This window comes from Syngnathoides biaculeatus, chromosome 13 (genome assembly GCF_019802595.1).
Source record: "Syngnathoides biaculeatus isolate LvHL_M chromosome 13, ASM1980259v1, whole genome shotgun sequence".
NCBI classification, from domain to species: Eukaryota; Metazoa; Chordata; class Actinopteri; order Syngnathiformes; family Syngnathidae; genus Syngnathoides; species Syngnathoides biaculeatus.
Window position 1 is genome coordinate 17,378,685 of NC_084652.1, and position 24,783 is coordinate 17,403,467.

Sequence of the window (24,783 nt, forward strand, 5' to 3'; positions counted from 1 at the left end):
AGTACGGTGGGCGACTGGTTGGCGCATCTACCTCACAGTTCTGAGGACCTGGGTTCAAATCTGGCCTCACCTGTGTAGTTTCTGTTCTCCCTTGGCCTGTGTGGCTTTTCTCCGGGTACTCCAGTTTCCTCCCACATCCCATCAACATGCATGGTAAGTTAAGTGAAGACTCGAAACGACACGTATGTGTGCCTGTGTGTGCAAATGATTGTTGCTCATAAGCGATTGGCTGGCGGCCCAGTTCAGGGTGTACCATGCCTATTGCCCAAAGATAGCTGGGATGGGTTACGGCACACCCATAAGCCTAGAGAGGTTAAGTAGGACAGAAAATTAACAGTGTGTATACTTTTTATATCCAAGGCAGCCTCGTTCCTGTTTTTGTAATCTGCCTGGTGAAATTACAGACAATAGTGTGACACCATTTCTTGGAGCTGAATTTGCTTTAATTTATTTCACAAAAATTGTTTGTTATTGACATTTTATTTCTGTTTTGGTTTCAGTGATGTTGTTCAAGAATTTTTGAATTTGCACATTCATCTTTTATCATTATTTATTTTTATTTTTTTAACATTCATGCTCCTATCTGAAAAATAAATCCACTAGTTACTCAATACTTGAGGATTTTTTAGTACTGTACTTTACTACTTTCTCACTCATTTGGAGGGTTGCTTTTCACTTTTACTTGAGTCATATTATTCTGAAGTACTTGAGTACAGCATTTGGAAATATGTATAGAATCGTCTTTAAATGGTTAAGGTCCTACCTGAAAGAAAAAAAAAATGTAACCATTGGAAGTGTTAAATCTCATCAAATGGCAATGTCCCATGGGGTCCCTAAAGGGTCATTTCCTTTGTAACTTCCTTTGTCCTTTCAGGCATTGCTTTTAGAGACATTTTTGGTGGGTCTTCACATGATAGATGCGATTACCAAATTTCATGTTGCTACGGTTTTGAGGCCTGAATTTTTTAAATGATTACAAATATGGTGGTTTCGTTACTCATGTTCAAAGTGTCCCTAAAAAAACAAAATGCTGCACTTTCTGTGCCTTTCACAATGTATGTTGCTGAGACTTTTTTTTTTCCTACTCATGATAGACATGCCAAATTTTATTTTGGCAAGTGAAACTGATTTTGGGAGCTGAATTTTCCACAACATGCCGAGTGGAGTTACTAATTGGTTTTCTCCAGTGAGTCAAACCATTTTTCGAGAACCCCACGCGGTGCTGGAGGAACCATTTTTGGGGACTCGCATATCCCCTACCAAATGTAAATTTCCACCACGATGTTTTGGAGCACTGACTAAGAATAATGACAACAGCAAAGTATCACACTTGTTAGTTGCATCTAAAGCGAAATAAACAACAATAATGAAAATATAGTCTCGTTATTTGAATCCAAATCATGTCCCTCGCAAAGCAGTCACTTTTTAATAAATGCGTGGAAAACAAAAGAGCCCATTTGATTTGCATTCATGTTATCAGCAACGTGACTTTTGTTCCAAAAACAACAACGGCGGCAGCAACACGTTTCTCTTTGTGCGCACAATAACGGTCGCTAAAGTCTGTTTTTCTTTTCACATTCTGCTCTCGTCACGAGCAGCGAGCGAGCTGTCGGGAGGATGTCGCACGGCCCGCTGCCTCCCGACACACACACGCACGCACACACACGCTGTCCCCGGATTTCATTTTTCATTTTCATCCACTTTAGGAGGCTTTCTTCGCAGCTGAACTGATGAAATGCGGACGCACCCGGGAAGCCGCCGGTTTGAAAGCTGAAAAGGAGAGAAAAAAAGTGACAAAGTTGTTTCACGAGCACAGAGGAAAAAACTGAGCGGCAGATGAGATAAAAATGTGGTGCCCGACTCAATCCTGTTGACGCGCTTTGATGAGCTGTGCCATCTGGATCAGAGCGGGCTCCAATTGGATTTGACATTACAGCTTCCAACCGTAAATATTTAGGGTTGAGAATTGTACAAAGTCATTGAAAGCAACATGTGGAAGCTGTAAATCCTGTGTGTCAAAGTCAAGGCCCGCGGGCCAGATCCAGCCCACCACGTGACTTTATGTGGCCCGCGAAAGCAAATCATATGTCTACTTCCATGATTCTTGTGGAATTCTGTACTAAAACGTCAAATTGTCATATATTATAACATGAAACAATAGTTGAAGAACCCTTGATGTCTGATTCCAAAACTCATACATTTTTTTGCTTAAATATGATGAGGGGATTGATTTTTATGGCGTCACAGTCAACAGCCCAGTGAGGGAAACCGTAACTACAATGTGGAAATAATTTTGACACCCCCATTATAAATGGTAAAGAACAATGTTCAACATTTGGCGTTGGGAAACAATCTCGTGAATATTGTCACAAAGAGGGTATTATTGTGAGGATTTGTGTTTTCCTTTTGAGTGATGTCTTAAAGGAGGTGAAAAGTTCACAGCAGTATCTTCTTTTTCTTTGGATCAACTCTAAATGAGCTTACATCGTAATGGGCAAACTTTGCCTCCCATCAAACATCCCGACCAGGGTCCCCACACATCACGGGCCCGCCCGTCCCTCCATCATCAGGACGGGATGAGCAACTTTTGTATTAGCTCAGCCTGCGGGCTAATCTGCCAATTAAGATCCTAAATGTGCTCATTAATGACGACGCCTCGATGCATGGCGGATGCATTGCGACCGCCATCACACTCCTGAGGATCATTGGCGTAAACAATTTACCTGGAGGATTAATGCAATAAGTAAGTAGACTTGTATTGTGTCATTTCTGTACAGGCCGCAGGGGGCAACGTTGAGCATTAGTCTTCCTGACAATCTTCAACTACAGAGGCCATAAAAATCTTAAATAGTGAGGCTCTTGATTGATAGCTGTCCTACATTCTGAGATGTTTATTACACCTCCCCATCCATCTTTGTGAAGCCAGTGAGAACCAAACAGTCGACGTCAGACGTTTGACAAGAAGCACACGCGAGCCTGATTCAATCAGTGTCAGGACAAATGTCATTTTAAAGACATGTTTTAAAACAAGACATCTGTTTATTGTCTTCACAACTACGCTCAGCGAATGGGATTCGAGGTCTTCGCCTCAGGCTGCCCAAGGTCAACCGCCAGTCAGGCCTCTCTGAAGTTCCCTTCGGCAGCGTTCATGGGCTCTGTGACAGCAGTTTACCTGCAAAGAGCAAGTCCTCTAGCTTCTAATCATTTTTTGACATTTTAACGCACATTTTTTGTGGTGTGCCAGAAACATCTGTCAGAGCCATGTGCCATACATACACATCACATGTCAAACATACATGGCGCATGTCATACATGAAGTGGCGGGCTATGGATTTACTACCGAGCACTCCACAGGGACGTCACATCACAATTTTTACAAATCATGAGTATTGTACAAAAGTACAATGTAACATTCAGGTACATCATGAGGAGTAGTTCACAATCATCCATTCGTTTTCTTAGCCGCTTATCCTCACAGAGATCGCAGGAGTGCTGGAGCCTATCTCAGCTGTCATTGGACCGAGCCAATCACAGAGCACATAGGGACAGACAACAGTCGCACTCACAATTACACCTACGGGCAATTTAGAAATACTTTTTTTCTTCTTCTTTGCCCACAGGGAGCTTGAACAGCTGCATGTAACAAGTGAAAGCTGAGCAAAAAGATGCGACAGACATAAAGCCCACTTGAGCAGTAGCTACACATACACCATGAAATATTACCAGCTGGAGTTACTTCGCACCCGTCATCTTCATCCTCATTACTTTCTCTCACTGAACTAACTGAACAGCGATCATCCCAGCCAGGAGTCCCTGGTGTGGCTAGTGCTTAAAACGCCGTGTGTCGGGCACATCCCCATTTGACATCACTTCCCAGAATGCACTGCGAAGAAACAATGGCTGGTGGCAGCTGGGCTTGACTCAAGTACTCCTGTGACCCTCGTGAGGATAAGCAGCTCAGAAAATGGATGGATAAAAATATTCACCATTGAAAATTGTATCTTATAGTTACGTTACTCAAGTCGAAAGAGATCCTATACCAAACATGACATTAGAATCAGCGTTGAAAACGTTCATTCCAAATCCTAATTGTGGCCCAAGTCCCTTATTAAAACGTTAGTCCAACCTTGACACCCTAAACCTTGTATGAAATCCTAGCATAAGCTCGACATCCTCACCATTAGTTGAGAATCCTAAGTCCTGTCTTAAAACAATAATTTCTAACTTGAAGCAGTCACTTGAATTCAACAACTATTTATTAAAACCCTACTCTTGTTTGAAACCCAAAGCAGGGCTCAAAATTTTCAACGTTAATTTGAACCACTAATGTTACCGCTAAAGGAGAACCGGCGTTTGAAACCCCAATTCAAACGATCTTAAAGCCTAACCTTGAAAGCCAGGATATCTCCCCAGCAAACTGTGACATCAGAATTTAACGTCAATTAATTTCAATTTTCAGTTTTTATTCCTTCCATTTTGTAGAGAAATCCAGCAGCGTTCTGAAATGTCACAAAATGTCCTCTGTGGCGGCCTTCATTTATCAGTTAATATTCGTATTTCCTATCTAGTTAATACATCCGTCCATCCATCAATGCATCCATTTTCTTTGACGCTTATCCTCACAAGGGTCGCAGGGAGTGCCGGAGCCTATCCCAGCTGTCAAGGGGCAGGAGGTGGGGTACACCCAGAACTGGTTGCCAGCCAATCACAGAGCATATAGAGACAAACAGCCACACTCACAATCGCACCTAGGGGCAATTTAGAGTGTCCAATTGCATGTTTTTGGAATGTGGGAGGAAACCGGAGTGCCTGGAGAAAACCCACGCAGGCACGGGGAGAACAGGCAGCTCCGGGATTGAACCCAGGACCTCAGAACTGTGAGGCCAACGCTTTTACCAGCTGAGTCACCGTGCCGCCTCTACTTAACATTATCTAGTTAACTATCATCTAGTTAACAACACTAGTCTACATTTTAGTTAAACACACTCGTGTACAGATTCCTTATGTGTGTGTGCATGTGTGTGCGTGTGTGTGGAATGTTGACTTGTGCCCTTGAAAGTTTTCCTTTTTCTCTTCTTGTTTCTTTTGTTGAGAGATTCTTTAGAATGGAGAGAGAGAGAGAGAGAGAGAGAGAGAGAGGGAAAAAAAAGAAAACCTCCCCCGGGGCATCTTTTAATCTCGTTTACACAAAGTGTAAATTTTTGATGATGTTAAAGATTTATTTTACGTGTGCAGTTTAATATTTAAACAAAGCTACACGCGTATACACACACACAAGAAATAAATAAAGCAAGAACAGCAGCAGCTGTCTCTGATTCATCTTTAAGTCTGTGTGTGTTTGTTTTTGCACAGTTAACTGAGTAGAGGGATAATTATACATGTTATATAAACATAGATAAATACCTTTACCCACGGGGGGGGAAAAGACCTTTGTATTTATTTAATTCAAATGTACATCGGTTGCACATGATTCAAATGTGTTAGTGAAACTAATTTACTGTATTTTTGTATTATTTTCAGCACAGAGGAGAGAATTGTGTCATTTACACAAGTAAAAAACTTGTAATCTTTTTACGTTTTATTTGGGTGCAGTCATGTTTGTCCATTGAGTTCCAAATTACCTAAGTACAATAGTGATTGACAATGTAATAACTAGAGTCTGTACTGTATGTCAACCAACAACAGGATTCTACCTTTTGGACATACTCATGTTTATTTGATCTCTGAATGCAAGAACTTTGATTATTTTCACAGGTGAATCCGGGTTTCATGATTCACCAACGTTCAAAAAAGAAAAGAAAAAAAAGAAAAGAAAAGAAAAAAGCAAGTCAGAGGGTGACGGGGGCAGCAGCTGCGCCACATCTGGAGGAATTCTAAGCCCCCACCCCCACACCCCTCTGCAGTTATGTAAGAGCTAACTCAGCAGAACAGCTGCTTCCCGTTGCATACTGGAAGCGTGGGCTGAAACGCGCCGCCAGATGAAAAGTGTTCCCGTTCGATACCCTGTCGGCAGGATCGCTTGCTGAGAAAGGAAAACACATGTAAGCCCCATCTGGAAATCCATTTGCATTAATTTGACTGTTGTCGTGTTTGCCCGGAAACACTTTTGCTGTGTCAGTCACAATTCGCATTGAGTGACTAAACAGTAGTAGTCTTCCACAAAGTTTGATTCATCGAAGACATTTTTCGTACTCGGTCTTCGGTTTTGGAAAGGGGACGAATTGAACTCCACCAACTAGCCTATCAGGATACCTGTCGTCACTATTACAAAGTCTGTGCCTACACCTCTTAACCATATCTATTGTTAAGGAACCCAAATACGTGATAAAACGCTAACAAAGCTATACTGGACCATGCGACTTTGTCAGAGGTAATGGCGGACGACAACATTTATGCAGATCTCTGGCCTCTGATTGGTCAGCGACGCGGATGACGCAATTTCTACGGAGGGGTCAATTCAGAGTTTGGGGGCCATCTCACAAACAGTCTGCGGCCCCTGGACCCAAAAAGAACAGCTTTACACTCATCAATCCACAAAATGTTTCTCCACTTTTCTTTAGGCCAGTTGATGTGTTCTTTGGCAAATTGTAGCTTTTTCTGGATGTCTTTTCCACAGAGTGACTTTGCGGGGGATTCTTGTAAATAGATTAGCTTCACACAGATGTCTTCTCACCGTCACAGTACTTACAAATAAATCCAGACGATCTTTTTTCATCCTGGGGCATATAATTTGCTGAGCCTTTGCCATTCTGGTTATTCTGTGATCGATTTTGATGGTTCTCTTCTGTTTTCTGCCACATGTCTCTGGTTTTGCTTTCCATTGTAAGGCATTACAGATCATTTTAGCTGAAAAGTCTGAAAATTTTTCAGCTGGTAAAGCGTTGGCCTCACAGCTCTGAGGACCCGGGTTCGATCCTGGGCCCGCATGTGTGGAGTTTGCATGTTCTCCCCGTGCTTGCATGGGTTTTCTCCGGGCACTCCGGTTTCCTCCCACATCCCAAAAACATGCAACATGAATTGGACACTCTAAATTGCCCATAGGTGTGATTGTGAGTCTGGGTGTTTGTCTCTATGTGCCCTGTGATTGGCTGGCACCCAGTTCAGTGTGTACCCTGCCTCCTGCCTGTTGACAGCTGGGATAGGTTCCAGCACTCCCCCCGACCCTTGTGAGGATAAATTGTACAGAAAATGGATGGGTGGATGAAAACATAGATTAATCTGGTCAGTCACATTGGACTGCTATTATTTTGAACACTGCTGTAAGTGTGAATGTGAGTTTCAATGCTTGTTTCTATGTGCCCTAGGATTGGCTGGGGACCAGTTCAGGTTGTACCCCACTTCTGGCCCAGTGTCAGCTGGGTTGGGCTGCAGCATGGCCACAACCCTAGTGAGGATAAGCATTACAGAAGATGGATGGAACAATCGTGTTCTACTCCGGTCCTGGATCCCATGCAGAGAAGCAAGTTGAGAAGCAAATGGGATCGCTGTTCCTTGCTGCAGTCAGTACTGGAGCAGCTAAAGTCTTTTCGAGGCTTTCTGTTCCTGTTTCTCTCGTTTCCTTGAGTCCGACATCCTTGAGAATCCTCGCTTCTCTAATCTTCCAGCTCACTTCCATTTTTACGTTTGACTCCAGTGTTCACACACACACACACACACACAATTTGTGCACCCTCACCGTACTTGTCATTCTTCCTTGCACCACGCCCACAGACTTTTGTTCCCATTTTTAATTTTATTTCAAATTGAACAAATTACCTCCTCAATTTATGGTTGTGTCTTCCTCATCCACAGACTCACATTGAACATATGAAAAAAAAAACATGGGAGTTCATTCACTAGGAACAAAATAGTTCACAGAATCCATCCGTCCATCTCTCAGCAGGAGTATCGATGTGTTGACATGTCCTTCACAGTCGACGACTTGTCGCTGTGACTCAAAAAGCAACTTTGCTTTCTTAAAATATTGTGAAGAAGGGGGGGGGGGTCAACGTGTGAGGGAGGCCTGAAGACGAAATCTGTTTTCAAAGCAGCCAGAGGCAAATTAGTTTTAGCTTATTTTCATCTAAATTCATAAGCATCTCAAAGACCACTTTTTTCCAACTGAGGCATGAATGGAATTTTTAATACTAAAATGTTTTCTCAACAGGGGGATAAAAGAACAAATGTCAGAAAATGTCAGCGGGTTTACATGCATAACACAAATGCAAAATCAAAGTTGCGAGTATGGTTTGCGAAATATGTGAGGATGGATGACAGAAATTGGACCGTAGAGTAATTGAAGCTATACATTTCTGTCAGTAGGAGGCGCTAATGACTCTCTTCAGGGTGGGAACTTCATCACACAGCATTACTTATTACCTGAAATATTAACACATTCACTGTTGCACGTTCAAATTTGTGACCTTGAATCCAATTATTTACCGCAACCCTCGAATATATTAGTCAAACTTAATTTTTCAGGAGTTAAGCGTATGAAAAGGTCTCGTCGAGCTTGTGTGTGATGGCCCACTTCGTGGAGTGAACCACGAACATGTAAAAAATAAGCCATGAATTTAGCCATCTAGTGACTCACCATCTTTGACGGCATGTTTCTTAGTTGTAGACCTGTAAATAAATAATTTTACTTGTTTTTGCTGTGATACCGTTTCAAAAGTATGAATCTTTTCTGTTGTGCAACCCCAATTTGAAACCCAAATCTAATCTCTAAATCCTAACTTGAAACCCTTAGTCCTTTTTGAAGGAGTAAAAGAAACTGATTTTGTCTTGAAACCCAGTAAATCTTGCTTTAAACCCTAACGCAATAGTCAAACCCTATTCTTAAAACCTAACCGTAGTTTAATACCTTAGACAAGGCCTAAAAGCTGAACTTGAAGTGTAAAGTCAATCTATGAGTCTCTTCAGAATGAAAACACTTTACCACAAAAGGTTTCTTTTCCACAAGGACTTTCTGCAGTATCAACCACACATCAATAAAACTGCATGTAAGTAGCAAGTGTGGCTCGTTTCTAGCACGAAAATCACTCTCAGTTCTCAGCATTTGTCGAGCTCGGAAAAGAGGCAAAGACTCCAGACCGCAAACAAATGAATCATCTCCTCACTGGCCAATCGATGGCTGAGCGCTATTAAAGCAGATGTGTAAATGAGTCCAAATGAGGCAGCCTCATTTCCTGCATGATTAGATCAGGATCTCCTCCCATACAAAGATCTTTTCATTATCCTCCTCCCTTTTATTCTCCGCCCTTTGTTCCCCAAGCCCGGCAGCTAATAATGCGAACCCGTCGCCCTTTCTCAAGTAGTCTATGATGGGACTTGTAACGCACTTTGTCTTGTCGGGGCTCAGATTTGGAAATCGGTAAAGATAGAACTTTGTTGTTTTGGCCGAGATAATAAAAGAGCTTGAAAATGGAAGGTAGATTTATTCTGACCAAAGTGAGTATGTCATAGTTTTGAAATTACCCCTTTGAACTAAAGCGAGCATTAGCTCCCCCCTTGCACCAGAAAATTCTGCAAATGATATTTAAACTTTTGACACCCACATTAGATGGGCTAGTAAAAAAAAAAAAAAAAAAAAAAAAAAGGGAACCTGTTGATTTAGCATTTTAGCATGAGTTCATCAACGTATATGCCCCAAAATGTCTGCCTCGAATCCAAATGCCTGAATTTCAAGCGTGGGACATTGAGACTTTTTTGCGCATCCTGATACGATTAGGGTTGGGCATCATTTGAATTTGAGTGAGTCCAGTCCCGATTACGGTTCTCCATTTCTGTTCTGGTTGCAAAGGATTCTTGATTCTGAATCTTTTAGGGGTTAGGTCGAAAAATGTTTGCATGGTTTAAATTAAGGGTGTCTAAATTAGAAACTTCTTAGAAATTTCTTAGCGGCGGCACAGTGGCTCAGCTGGAAAGCATTGGCCTCACAGTTCTAAGGTCCCAGGTTAAATCCCGGACTCGCCTGTGTGGAGTTTGTATAATCTCCCATGCCTGCGTGGGTTTCCTCCGGGCATCCTACATCCTCCCACATCACAAAAACATGCAACATTAATTGGAGACTCTAAATTGCACCTAGGTGTGATTGTGAGTGTGACTGTATGTCTGGATGTGCCCTGTGATTGGCTTGAAACCAGCTCAGGGTCTACCCCTGCCTCCTGCCCGTTGACAGCTGAGATAGACTCCACCACTCCCCGCAACCCTTGTAAGGATAAGGGCCTAAGAAAATGGATGGATGGATGGATGGATGGATGTTTTCTTAGCACCAATGACTAAAATGAAAATTTGAATTGGGGGTCTATATAACCATTATCAAAGGATGTGTTTGGAACGAACCAAATAGGGTATGTTCATTAATTCATGTTTTAGGTAAAGGTAAAATATAGCTTTGTTATTTGCAACTGTTTTATCACATCAAACGGTTTATATGTGCAAGTTTAAACTTGAGTTCCTGTTTTAAACTTGTAGCCTTTTATTTTGAAGGGATCACACTAGAAATCTGCATTTTGGGATGAAAAGTACCTTCGCAAGACGCCGCAAATTTTCAAAACAAAAATAAACCTAGAGAAAAAAAACAGTACGATATCATGTTGATTCCTTTGCATACCCATCGATGAGGCCCAAACTTAGTGTGTGATACTGTGAGACAACATTTATATGAATTTTGTCCCTAGTCATTGTGATGTTAAAGTGCCACTGACAGCTAAATATACATTTTAAAATAGATATTTTTATGAAAAATACATATTGTAATATTCACGTCAATGTCTATACAAAAAAAATGAGCAGAGAGCAACTTAGGATGTCCAATTAATGTTGCATGTTTTTGGGATGTGGGAGGAAACCGGAGTGAAAACCCATGCATGCGGGGCCAGGATTAAACACAGGACCTCAGAACTGTGAGACCAACGCTTTTACCAGTTGATCCACCGTGCCAATTATTCTTTTTTAATTTCCAAGGGGCTTTTCAAACTAAGCTAAATGTTTTTACCCAATTGTTTTGGTGTCAAGAAAGCCTTACTTAAACCTTTGACTCAGACATGACCCATCTTAAAACCCTGTTTCTTGAAACCCGACTTGGAAAGCCCATTTCTTAATCTGCACAGCAAGTCTAAAGCCCCTGTTCTGATTCAGTGTATCTATCCAATTCCTCACTCTTTTTTGTCTTTTCCTTGCCATGACGCTATGCGCCACTTGGAAGCTTTTTTTTTTTTTTTTTTAACTGAAACACGTCTGGTGTAAACAAGGTTTAATGGACTCCGCAGACCAGAAGCCAGAGAAATGTTTCAAGCACCATGCCAAGTTGAAGCCACAAAGAATTCTAAGGACAAAGGTTTAGGTCTGACACTCACAAGGTGTACCCATGAAAATGGCATTTCAGGGTATGCTTGACAAGACAATGTCATTCACAAAGGGCCCAGTTATGTTCATAATAACGAGTAACAACTCACGGGCTTTGCGAACTCGAGTGTTTTATGTTCGGTGTCGCCGTGACATTTCAGAAGAGAGACTTTTGTGTTTCGACCCAAAATAGAAGATGGTCATGCTCCAAGTTTCCTGCAGTGTCATTATTTATTTTTTTAATCATGATATTATGATTCTCCTCATGAAAATACATCATAGAATCAATAATATACTTCTGAATTAAAGCTGGGTGAATCCACCATATGATTTGACACTATGCGCCACCTAAAGTCCATTGCTGTACACATCTACAATCATCCATCTGTCTAGGCTACCCCTTTCTAACCAAGGATCATTTAGCACAAATCCCCAAGGTGTTCAACGAATGAGCTCTGGAATGCACCCCAAAAAAATAAAATTGGGGCATTGCTCCTTGAGACATTTTAGAGTCACACCATAACAAATGTCCACCCAATTTCACGTTGGTCTGTTATCCTGGCGTCTGGGGCAATTTTTTGCAAACTTTGCAATGACAGTGACTGAGTGCCAATCAGGTGCTTCAAAGAATTTCCGTTTCAATTTCTGACACGGGTCCTTGAGAATTTTTTATGAGTCATATTTTGATAGATATTTCCACCCAATTTTGTGATGATCTGTGAAACTAGTTTGTGTGGAAATTCTGTTTCTAAATCGTAACCTCTGGAATTTACCACAGAATGGCTACTTCAAATGAAAATTCATGACTTCCTGTTCAACTGAGGTCATGGGTTCATGAGACTTTTGCATGTGGCCTGTCATTATAGACAGTCCCACCTAATTACATGTTGATTGGTCAAATTGGTGTTGGGGGGTAAAATACTTTAGGCTCCTGTTTCATTCTTTATAACTAGCAATAACTCAAAGGCTTTCGTAACAGGAACGTTTTGTCTTCAATAAGTCACGGTGACATTTTAGAAGCGAGCCTTTTGTGTTTCTACCCAAAATAGAAGATGGATCCGCTCCAAGTTTCCTGCAGCGTCACGAAAAAAAAAAAGATGAAAATGTCACAGTCAATAGTGGTGCTTTAGTCTTGCTTATACACACACGGATCTAGACTTCTACATGTGTTCAGTTTGCTTTACTGGCACAGTCTTCTCTGGTTGTCTTACAGGCCCGCAAAGACATATCCACTTGCTGTCCTCGTCGACCGCATTGATCGGCAACTATATTCAGAATCTGAGCATGCACGCAACATTTTTCAGCGAAGCGGGTCCTGTCCCTGGAGGTTCATCCACTGTTCTGATTGCTTCTTTCTCCAGTTTGCTGCCTCATTAAATGTCTCCCAGGGAACTGCGACGACAGTCCTGGTTTGGGTTTGAACGTGGAGGGTGTGGGAAACTGGTCCTTATTCACATAATTAGCGCTGACCAAGGTCGTACGTTACGAGAAGTTTCCGGAAAATTGGCCAGATCCGAGATGTAATACAAGTAGCAGTTTTTCAGTTGTGACTTTTACACAGACCCGGTGATGTTCGGGACATTCCTGTGTTTGTGTAAAATCATCAATCTGATAATAAGATGATGTTAAAGTTATCATCTGGCATGACTCGAAATAGGTGTTGGACAGTGACAATGGCTTTCAACACGACAGGCCAGTAGAAATTATTCTCTCCCGACTTTCTGTTGTTCCCCTTCACACAGCCACCATCCAATCGCTTTTATTACATCCAAAACGGAAATATTTGAAGGCCCACTTCCATCTTTTGCCTGTTCAGAATGGTTTCACGAATGTGAAAAATATCATTCATGTAAAAAAAATGAAAAGAAAAAAAAAACAATACATCTTACATCCAATTTAGTGTTTTCAAAGTTTAATGGCAATTCTCGAATCCAAGTCTACTTTTTTTGTGTCAATAAATCAGCTGAAGATAAAAACTGTCACGGGAAAAAATCTAAACCTTTTAGTAGACAAGAGACCAGAGAAGCACTGTGAGAAAAGGAAAGAGCAACAATTTAATAAAAATATGCATGCAAGGAGACAGTTGGAATACCAAACAGGTTGGTGGCTGGTAAGCAGTGCGAAACAGTTTTTATAATCTAGGTCCTTTATTCAAACATGAACAGCCATTTAGTTATCTTCTGTCTAATGCAACTGCTTTAACCCTCTCCAGACCGACATTGTGTTTTGTATCACAGCAAAGCAATACGACACGAGAAAAACTAGAACAAAGTGACTTTTTCCTCCCCCTACATAGGAACAGAATTTATATATATATATATATATATGACTATGTAATAAAAACGCATTAGACTACGTGGATTTTCAAAGTCCAAAGAAGTATTTATCTAACAGTAAGCTACATCAAATGTGGTTGTCATTGGTTTTAGGAAATGAAAAAATAAAAAATGAAATAATCCATCAAACATATCAGCCCATCCGAATTTACGTCACTTTTTAACGCGTTTACCAATTTGTAGTTAATCTGTAGCTCGAGTTAAACTGCCAAATGTCACGGTTAAACTCATCAACGTCTGCTGGGTCTCTCAATTAGTCGCATGTCTTACGCCTGAATGCATCAAGAGCTCCTTGACCTCCAATAAACTAGCTAAGTTCTTGTCCTTTGAGCCATAAAAACACGTCACACCAGAAATCTTGAAAATTATTTGGTGGCAGACGAATGAGATATTTGACCGTGTTGGAGTGTATGGACGCTCACGGCGAGAAGACGTCCATGCCTGACGCTGTTTGAATAGCGGCGTGATGAATAGTGAAATCCCACAAGTAAAAATACCAAGGTGACACGCTGTTACCATGGATACCGCTTAATTTTTCCGTACTGTATGCAATGCACCTGAGTGAACTGAATCCATTGTGGAATATGACTTCATCTGACAGGAGTTGTACTATAATTGGTTGATGAATGCACGTATGAATGAGTGAATATGAGTCTTTGTAAAGCGCTTTGGGCATTGTGAGGTTTTAGATAAAGCACGATATAAATGCAGTCCATTCAATATTTACCAAAATTTAACTACCTAGGGAACTTCTATCTTTGGAGTTTGTCACTTGCACTGCCTTTCCAGTTTTGTTTTTTCTTTGCCTCACTTCGGCATTTTTGCTACATGTAGTCCCAAAGGAGGAGTAGGTTCCGTAAAGTTTGTTAACAGTGTGTAGGTATCCCAATACTTTTCTTCAAATGGAATATTTCTTTACTTTTCAACCCTGGAAGTGTCCCAATAATTTTGTCAACATTTTATCAACTTCCTGTAGGTGTCTCAATTTCTTTCCCCCACACATTTATATTTGATTTTTTTTTTCTAAATCCACACTTTCTTGCCGTTTCACTTCCTGTATATGTCCCAATAATTTTGTCCAAAATCCAATTGATTTATTTTTTATTTTTCATTACTTTTTAACTTACCAAAATTTATGACTGTTTTAGTCAATCGCAATTCCAATACTGTTGTCACCTTTTTTTTCCATTTTCCTCCCCAAATCTATATAGTGTACAGGTTTTTTTCTCAACATTTCACTTCTTCTAAGTGTCCCAATTCTTTTGTCCAGGGTTTTGCTTTCTGTAGGTGCCCCAGTACTTAACACCAATTTTCTCTACTTTTCAGTTCCTGTAGGTTAGGGGTCCTCAATGCGTCGCTTACGCAGCCCATCAATGTGTTTTATAATGACAGCGTCCACCACTGCTGCTTTAGTTCACAACACAGTCTGGGCAACGTAGAGCAAAGACGAGCTAGACATGCTGCTTAGGTTTACTTTCGATATTAATGAAGAACGTTAAAAAAGAAATAGTGTTGTTTTAAGATGCAATGACTGTCGGAGTATGTGAATAGTTGAAGAAAAAGTGGTTAAACTTGATGAGATTTTCTCTATTCCAAGTGGGAAAGGTCTGATCTGAAGCCAAAGTAGAAAGTGCAGGATGAGATGGTGTGTAATTTTAAAATTCCACCCTGGCACAGCCTGATCCAGGATGAAAGTACAGCCAATACAATGCACAAAAAGCAAATTCTGTATTTTAAATATACATATATATTTATATCGTATAATATATAACATAACATTAGTAACATAGCATTGGGAACATCATCAACCCCCCCTGCCGCCTCATCATCGTCGGTAGGCTGGCTGTTTGAAAAGTAGATCTTGGGGTAAAAAAGTCTGGGTACCCCTGCTGTAGTAGACCTGTCCAAATGTGACTTTCTCTTCATTTTTTTTAACCTCTGAGAGATGTAACCAAACTTATGATCATCTTTCTCCTGCTTCCTTTTTTGTGGGTGTCTTTTGACCACATTTTTTTTGGCTGGTCACTCGCAATGTGTCCCGATACTATTGTCCAGGTTCTTGTTTTTCACACTTCCTGTATGTACTGCAATACTTTGGTCCAACTCTATTTTCCTCACTTCCAATTCTAACCCCTGGATCGTGGATGGGACCATTTCTTTTTCAATTACTTTCGCTAAAGTTGTTCAGTAATAGATGAACGTAAACGCTGTGAGCCAAAAGCCAGCGCACTCGTAAACACTCTCTTTCCAACGTTTATTTTACATGAGGTCTTTATGGTTTTACGCTGGGGGCTGAGCACATCCTGGAAGCTCCGGTTCAACGCTTCAGCCTCGGCAGGGCTGCTGGATTTTGGCCAATGTTGGGAAAAAAGATCTTTATTTTTTTTTGGGGCGTTGGGTTGTGATGCTGAATCCTGGAATAAAAACTGAAGCAGAAATAAATCACAGCTCGTTGTGCTCAAGTTTCATGCAAAAACTAAAAGTGGACCATAGGAAGTGAGGACCCTCCCGCCTTCCCCCACCCGACACACAAACCTTTGCTATAGACTATGAGATGGCGCCCCCTATCATACCAAACACTGCCAGGCTGTTGAATGTTATGTAAACAGCGCAGAGATCACAACTCTTCACGCTGTAGTGAAACTTGATCCTCCCTCTCCTGTCCCTGACACAAACCTTCCTTGAATGGATCATACCGCTGGCCCAAAAATTCTGTTCAACCCAGTGAAAATCCATTTGTATAGAGCCAATTCACAACAGAAGTTCTCCCAGGGTACTTTACATGGAGAGCAATGGGCCAGTGAGGCAATGAAATATCAGATGTGAGAATGTAAAAGCTGAAAACTATTCTCCTATCACACAAATAAACTTTATTTATTTAAAATGACTGGGTATGATTACTACATTTACAAAAACATATTTTTTTAATGCTACCGTGCTAAAGAGTAGATATGCTATAGTTACAACATAGAGACCTGAGACTGGAGCGCATCCATTCATTCATCTATTTTCCCAGGCGCTTAGGTCATGGGAGTGCTGTAGCCTATTCCAGGTAACTGTGGGCGAAAGGCGGACTACACCCTGAAGTGGATGCCAGTCAGCCGCGGGCAAATGTCCCAAAACAGCTGAAGTTGGAAATCATTGAAAAGGAAGGAGGAAGGGAATAAAATGATTTGATGATTGATTTGATTAAAATGGTAAACCTGGTAAACCCCCGGCAATAGAGAAAAATCTGTAATATACTCCAGATGCTGATATTTCTAACAATGAAACAAGTGTCATCCACGTCAGCGCTTTCAGCAAATAAAGAGAAGGGTTGACTTGCTGTTTACTGGCTAAGCTGCTAGTTAGCCAGTCACTACGTGGTGACTACTTGTCAGATGTGGTTGTTGTTGTTGTTCTTCTGTCAATTTTGTTACCAACTGTTTTTATCAATATCGTGTAAACCAGTTCTGCTTTCCAGTAAACACATTTCACCTTACCTTCTTTTTCTGAAATGTGAAATGATCCCAAACTCTGGACTTTCTAATCTTTTACACAGTTTCCTCTTTTTCCTCCTTCGCCTCCTTCTTCCTCTTTTTCCCCCACCCTTGTGGCTTCATGAGTCTGCAGTAACGTAAGTCCATGTGGAAAAATGATCTCACCCTTAAATCCTGCAAGCTAGTGAAGAATCCGGTATGTAAAATTATATATATGCGATTCGAAAATCGACTTTACAGTGAAACCACAAAAAGTGAACCGCAATATGCCAATTGACGACTATGTTAGTTTTACAAAACAAATGTGATTTTTGAAATTATAATTATTAAGTGAATTACATAGACTCATTGTGGAAAAAAATGGAATGTCGCATCGCCTTGACCGTGATACTAGACCCCCACTTTTTTTTTAACATTTCCCTCTTAAATGTGGAAAGAAATAGAATATGTGGCCAGCCCCCACGACCCTGAGTCAGCAGAAAATTAGGATGCGTCTGCAACCAAAACAGCTTCTCTGCATTCCTGCGGCAGCATCTTAAGGAGCATTTTAGTGAAAAGGGGGGGAAAAAAACACAACAGCCCTGCCCTCCTAATGAGATCAAGATGGATTACGTGGCGTGCTCGTTCGTCCACCATGTAAAAGGGCAAATTTTAATCTGGTTTCCCACCACGCGGAGAAGCATTAAAGTAATCGTGTTAGCCATCAGCCTCATCGTCTCCGCGCTCCACTCCAGTGCATTACTGACACGCTTGAAACTTAACCCCGCACTCTGCAATAAAAAAAAGAGCAGCCGCGACATAATCTATGTGTGTGCGAGCGTGTAAGAGAACGAGAGAGAACATTCCAGCAAGACAGACTAAATGAAGTCAAAGGGAATGGCACAGTAGTTTGTGGTCGATACCACCTGATACCATTCGGTATTTAATTCAAAGCCTGATGGACCATTAGAGCAGCGCACACTTTGAAGTTTCAATCAATTCCCTTGAAAATATGTTAATACTGACAAATTCTAGGAGCCAAAAGAAATAAATCTTTACAGTGTACAGGGGAGCCTTGAAGTTTAACTTGTTGGTTCCTGTTATTCAAAACAGTCAAATTATCTTTCCTCCATCGGAATGAATGGAAGTGCCATTAATCCGTTCCTAGTCCCCAAAACCAACAGCCAAAAAAGGTTTGCTGCCTTTTTACAAATATAATGCTATAGTGTTGTTATAAAAAGACAGTAGTAACAATAAAATAAAATGTAATTAATTAGTTTCGCATAATGAATTAGGGCTTGATTTCAATGGGCCTCATTCTGTTGTGTGCATCTTGGCCACTAGGGGCAGTATAATGCAAACAATACACTTAGATTTGATTGTGCAACATGAAGATGGTCTTAACCAACCTGCAACAATATGTATTTTTTGCGGAGGATAAAGCTGCTCATCATGCATGCCACCGTCCACACAACGATTTTATTAACCTTTTCCCAAAACCATTGTGGTCAATCTTTTGAATGACTCCAACAAATTAACTCATCTCAATGATCCCACTATTATTTTTAAAAAGCTAGTGCTATCCCTACTCCCATTTTTTGCCTGCTGTGAAGTTTTTATTTCCCATGCACTATGATGTACAGTATTATGTAAGTGTATGACACTGTATAGTTTGTTTTCTATGTATTTGTATTAGCTTTCATCTTGCTTTTTTTTTTTTAACTCTACTGCCTGCTGCTACGTTGGTGTTGCAAATTAGAATCTGTTCTCCATTGCCTTACCAGAATAAGTAAAGTTGTTTTTTTTTTTCCTCCAAGACATGGCTACATGTATTGTTGTATTGAAATATTAGTTAATGGAAATGGAGAGATGGATGCATTATCCGGAAAAAAAATGCCAGTGGTTGATCTGTGTTCCAGAAAGGATCCCGTTTCTTGCCCTCTAGTGACAGGGAGCGCTATCACTGTCCATCAACGCTGGAATGTGTTTGCTTTTCTTGGAAAAGTTAGCCATCCATTCATCCATCCATCTTCTGTACCCAGCATGTCAAACATACGGCCTGCTGGCTCAATCTGTTCTGTCAGTGGGTCAATCCTGCCAGTAAGGACAGAGGAAATGTGAATTTTATAGTAAAAGTAGCTACCAGTATTGTTGCTAATTTTGTCCACTGAAGATTGTGTTATTGACCAATTACCACTTCAATTACATTCTGGAATTTTCTGCTACTCAAGATTGGACACCTGATATTGATGCTCTTGTGAAGGGTAAGTAATGCAAAGTTTCAGTAGTAAAATAATCCCTCCGTTTTATTTGCCACTTATCATCTCGAGGGTCGCAGGGAGTGCTGTAGCCTATCCCAGCTGTCAACGGGCAGTAGGCGGGGTGCACCCTGAACTGGTTGCCACCCAATCGCAGGGCACATAGAGACAAAGGCACACTCACAAACACACCTAGGGGCAATTTAGAGTGTCCAATTAATGTTGCATGTTTTTGGGATGTGGGAGGAAATCGGAGTGCCCAGAGAAAACCCACGCAGGCACGGGGAGAACATGCAAACTCCACACAGGCAGGGCCAGGGTCGAACCCGGGTGCTCAGAACTTTGAGGCCAACGCTTTTACAAGTTTATCCACCATGCCGCCGAGTAAAATTAGCCTACTTCATATAACATGCTGTGACGACCTCGCACAGTGAAGAGTCAATTTTGTGAAAATGTTTAAAGTCACTGAATATTGCAAAATGTCAGTGGATAACTTCCATTGCACTGCCACAAATTGCACGTGTTTTTAAGTATACATTTAGAAAGTTTGTGGATAAATTCACCCTATGTCTGAAAAGTTCCAACTTTATAAAAAGTGCAATGGGTCTGTTGGGGTTGCTTCCATATGGATGGAGAAAGATAAGGAGGTTTAAAATAATTTGGAGCTCATAAGTTGTTTTGGGGTAGTACGGGTGATCAACTGGAAAGTGTTGGCCTCACAGTTCTGAGGTCCCAGGTTCAATCCCGGCCCCGCCTGTGTGGAGTTTGCAATTTCTCCCTGTGCCTGTGTGGGTTTTCTCCAGGCACTCCAGTTTCCTCCCAGATCCCAAAAACATGCAACATTAATTGGAGACTCTAAATTGCCCCCAGGTGTGATTGTGAGTGCAGCTGTCTGTCTCTATGTGCCCTGCAATTGGGTGACAACCTGTTCAGGGTGTACCCTTCCTCCTGCCCAATGAAGGCTTGGATAGGCTCCAGCACTCCCGTGACCCTTATGACGATAAGCGGCTAAGAAAATGAATGGATGGAAATTGTTTTGGACAGCACGGTTTAGCATGGTTTAGGCGTTGGCCTCACAATTCTGGAGCCCCGTGGGTTCAATTCCTGGCTCTGCCCGTGTGGAGTTTGCATCTTCTCCCCGTGCCTGCCAGGGTTTTTTCCGGGCATTTTGGTTTCCTCTCACATCCAAAAAACATGAATTAATTGGAGAATCTACATTGCCCCTAGATGTGATTGTGAATGCGACTGTTGTCCGTCTCTATGTGCCCTACGATTGGCTGGCAACCAGTTCAGGGTGTATTCCGCCTCCTTCCCAAAGATAGTTGGGAATAGCCTCCAGCATTCCTGCGACCCTTGTGAGGACAAGCGGGTCAGAAAATGGATGGATGAAGTTGTTTGTTTACAAGTAATAACTTGTGACATGAGGACATTTCAGATTGCCGCCATGATTTGCAGGAACATTTGCAACGATAATCGGTCAATGTGAATATTTTCACATTGTACTCGTAATTATCTGCAACAAAACAATGTGCAATATGAATCCATGAATCCACTGGTCAGGCCAACTTGAGATCAAATTGGGGTAGATTTGGCATCTGAACTAAAATGAGTTTGACACCCCTGTTAATTGGGCGAGAGGCAGGATACACCCAATTAAAAAGGTTTGAACATGTGACCTTCTAATCTACACAATGACGAGTGTGACGACTAAATAACGAGAATGAACGCCGCCACAGCTTTAAATATTCATTAGGCGTAACATGTTGTCAGTGGGCTAAAATGATTGCAAAGGAATTAGCATAATGAAGCATTATCTATGCTAATGTCCATCTGTGGTTCCGTGGCTGCGTCAGCCATAATGCATTGTATAATTGTGTTGTGGGGAGTAAAAGATATTTTTCATGAATGTTTGGATTTAAACATTGAAATGAGACAATGGAAAGAAGTGAAAATGGACGTGTTCTTCTTTTGCCATAAATGTTTGCTGACTACATGAAAGCAAAACCAGATAGATTGGAAGGCTCATGTTAAATTCACCCCCCCCCCCAAAAAAAAAAAAATAAAAATAAAAATTATGTATATATACAGGCGGCACGGTGACGCAGCTGGTAGAGCGTTGGCCTAACAGTTCTGAGGTCCCGGCTTCAATCCCAGCCCCGCCTGTGTGGAGTTTGCAATTTCCCCCTGTGCCTGTGTGGGTTTTCTCCGGGCACTCCAGTTTCCTCCCACATTCCAAAAACATGCAACATTAATTGGACACTCTAAATTGCCCCTAGGCATGATTGTGAATGCGGCTGTTTGTCTCCATGTGCCCTGCAATTGGCTGGCAACCAGTTCCCTGCCTCCTGCCCGTTGAGAGCTGGGATAGGCTCCAGCACTCCCGGCGACCCTCGTGAGGATAAGCAGCGAAGAAATTGGATGGATGGATGTATATATACACACCTAAGCTAAGTACCATTCGTCAATGTCAAAGTCAGGATTTTAAAGTTGGCTTTGGTTTTACAACAAGGGTGATGATGAATAATAGTTTCAAGTTAGTGTTAATATTTTCCACATGACTGGTTTATCAAATTCCGCTGGGGTTCCAAATTAGGGTTTTAAATCTGCTTTAGGGATTTGAACAAGGCCTAAGATTTGAAAAACAGGGTGAAGGTTTGAAACACAGGGTTCTTCCCTGGTTTATGATTTCACTCAACGGTAAATGTCAGATTTCATGCAAGGGTTAAAAATCTGGTTTCAAGTCAGTTTTAAGGTTTTATACAAGAATACCAAGACGGTGTAGGTTTTCAAATGAGGGTCAGGTGTTTTAAATTGGGATTTCAAGATGGTGTTGGCTTTTCAAAGTAAGGTTTCAAGATATGGATCGAGTTTAAAAGTAGGGTTTCTGTCATGTGCAAGGCTGGACCATGGCCAAGAAGCGTGTGGCTTGGCCACCACTCCCAGCGGTTTCATCTCTGACACCTGTCACCGGTCACAGCTGCTTCACATGAGGCACTGTGATTAGACCATGTATTTAAGTTGGAGTTAGCTCACTGGGAGCTGCGAGTTTGTGGAGTATGCTTTCCCGCATCCAGGGTTACTCCGCTACCGTGCCATTATAGTCCACTCATGCTTTTAGTTATGCTCTTTAGTTGATTTGTAGTTATTGGACATTGTTTCTTGTGTTGTGGATCCTGCCTTCTTTAACTGTGCTATTGTGCACTACTTTGGTTTATAATAAAACCCACTGAACATCATGTCCTCGTCTTGGAGTCCTGCATCTGGGTCCACCCGTGCACCGTTGGTTTGTGACAGAACAGGACGTCGGGGACGCCGCCTGCCTGAGGATCAAGCATCTCCGATATGGGTGGCCTCCGTTATGTCATCCTCTTCTTCCTTCCCCGCACCGATGGCCCAAGACAGGTTTCACGGCAAGGCTCAGGATTTAAACAAGGGCTAGTGTTTCAAATTAAGGGTTAGGATTCGAAACAAGATGGTTTCGAGACAAGCGTAGGGTTTTAAAACATGGTTAGGTTTTCATACAATGGTCTGATGTTTCAAATTGAGATTTTTAGCTAGTGTTTCGGTTTCAAAGCAAGGTTTTAAGATAGTGTTTCAAATAAGTTTAGGGTTTCAAATTAGCGTTATAGTTTAAGAGTAGGTTTCAAACTGCTAATGTTTCAATTTAGGGGTATGGTTTCAAACTGGCGTTAGAAATCTGGGATAGGCTTTTAAAACTAGCACTGCGGTTTCAAAGTTAGGTTTCCACAATTCCAAGCCTTTTCTGCTGTGCACGTTGGATGTATGTCTTAGCATTGCGAAGATGTGACTTCAGGGATGTCTCCAAGAGTTACAATAACAAAGTCATGTTTTGTTTTTGTATGGGTGAGGCCCCGAGAAGATCCAACACACCCCAGATGACTCATGGACGGCGCGTCTGAGTTTAGATTCTCGGCACGCCTGCAACACACATGTCTGGATTCAAACGCAGAATTGGAACAGCCGCACAGCATGGATGCCTCGACTATGTGTCGGCAAGGTGATGGTTGTCAACAACGAGCTGAATGAGTGAGCACGTGTGGCAAAGACTCTTCCCTGATTCACGTGGACAAAAGTATTAGAATGGCTAGAGAGAAGGGAAGGAATGAGTCTTCACAGAAATGTAGCAATTTCCTGCAGGCGTTGCCATCAAGAACATTCGTAAGTCACAGATATCCTCACAAAACAAGTGACTGTTTAGTCATATATTTTACGGATGCCATTTGTGTTAGACTGAATTTCAAAATTCCCCCCTTTTTTGTTCTTCTGTTAACATGCATTTTATTCTCATTCATGTGGGATGGACTTCATACACTGGTATATCTATAAATGTAATGTGCAAAATTTAAGATATGGAAATGCTAAATGATTAGAAATTGCAAATAGATTTAGTGTGTTACTGATTACCATTTTTGGTCAAACAAAACAAAACGCCAGCATATTGTGCTCACTCATAAATCATATTATATGTATATTACACATGTAACAGTGTCTTAAAAATAACTTACAGATGCTGCTCTGTCCTTTTTGGCGTCTTTGTTTTTTTTCTGTCCTAGGCAGATTTTTATTTTAATTTTTTTTGTATTGTATGCCTATCTATGCCTCCCCAGCCATCCATTTCTAGACCGGTTATCGCAGGCGGCTGGAGCCTATTCCAGATATCTTCGGGCGAGAGGCGGTGTACACCCTGAACTGGTTGCCAGCAAATTGGACATATCTCTCTCACACATACACACGCACGCACGCACGCACGCACGCACGCACGTACACGAACAAATTGAATGAATTCCTTGACTGCCAGTTTTAGTTTCACAGATGAAGTCCAACACAGGAACCAGCTAACCCTGACAGATGTTTTCAAAACAGAGTTCCCCAGATATTTTATTTACATTTCAAGCCATCCACCAAAGCCCACAAAATGACAACATAAGCACCCAACCTACCATAAAAGTACTTTCTTTTTTCACCAGGTTAAAAAAAAAAAAAAAAATTACATTTAGTAGTAATAACATGGGTTGCTTCAGCAAAAACTGTTTCCTGAGCAAAACGTCAACAAAGAAAAACTGAAGAGCAACTATGATGCTAATACTCTTTGCTTTCGTGACAATTCAAAAGTATAAAACAAAAATAATGGTCTAACAACAGTCTTTTGATGGCAAAATGTTTATATACATGTAACCCAGTTAAAAGTTGGTACAGGTAAAATTTCAGTATAATAGAGTAGCAATTAGGTCATAGGTTTTCTTTATGCAATGTGGTGGAATATCTGTTAAACTGTGTGTGCTGACTTTATTTTCTTTTGGAGGGATTTGTATTTAAATGTGTTTGATTCATTTGTGAAAAAGAAATACTTTTTATTGTTGGAACCATTGTTTAAGAAGGACA

General features: G+C 41.2%; 2 long non-coding RNA genes across 2 annotated transcripts; both read left to right on the forward strand.

Annotated features, from left to right (window-relative positions):
• The first annotated feature begins 2,505 nt into the window (after positions 1–2,505).
• Positions 2,506–7,894, forward strand: LOC133511270 (uncharacterized). The gene is made up of 3 exons (XR_009797849.1): positions 2,506–2,743; positions 5,755–6,041; positions 7,305–7,894. It is a non-coding gene; the product is annotated as an uncharacterized LOC133511270 (long non-coding RNA).
• Positions 7,895–18,868: 10,974 nt separating this feature from the next.
• On the forward strand, positions 18,869–24,464 carry LOC133511266 (uncharacterized). The gene is made up of 2 exons (XR_009797843.1): positions 18,869–19,386; positions 23,250–24,464. It is a non-coding gene; the product is annotated as an uncharacterized LOC133511266 (long non-coding RNA).
• The last annotated feature ends 319 nt before the right edge of the window (positions 24,465–24,783 follow it).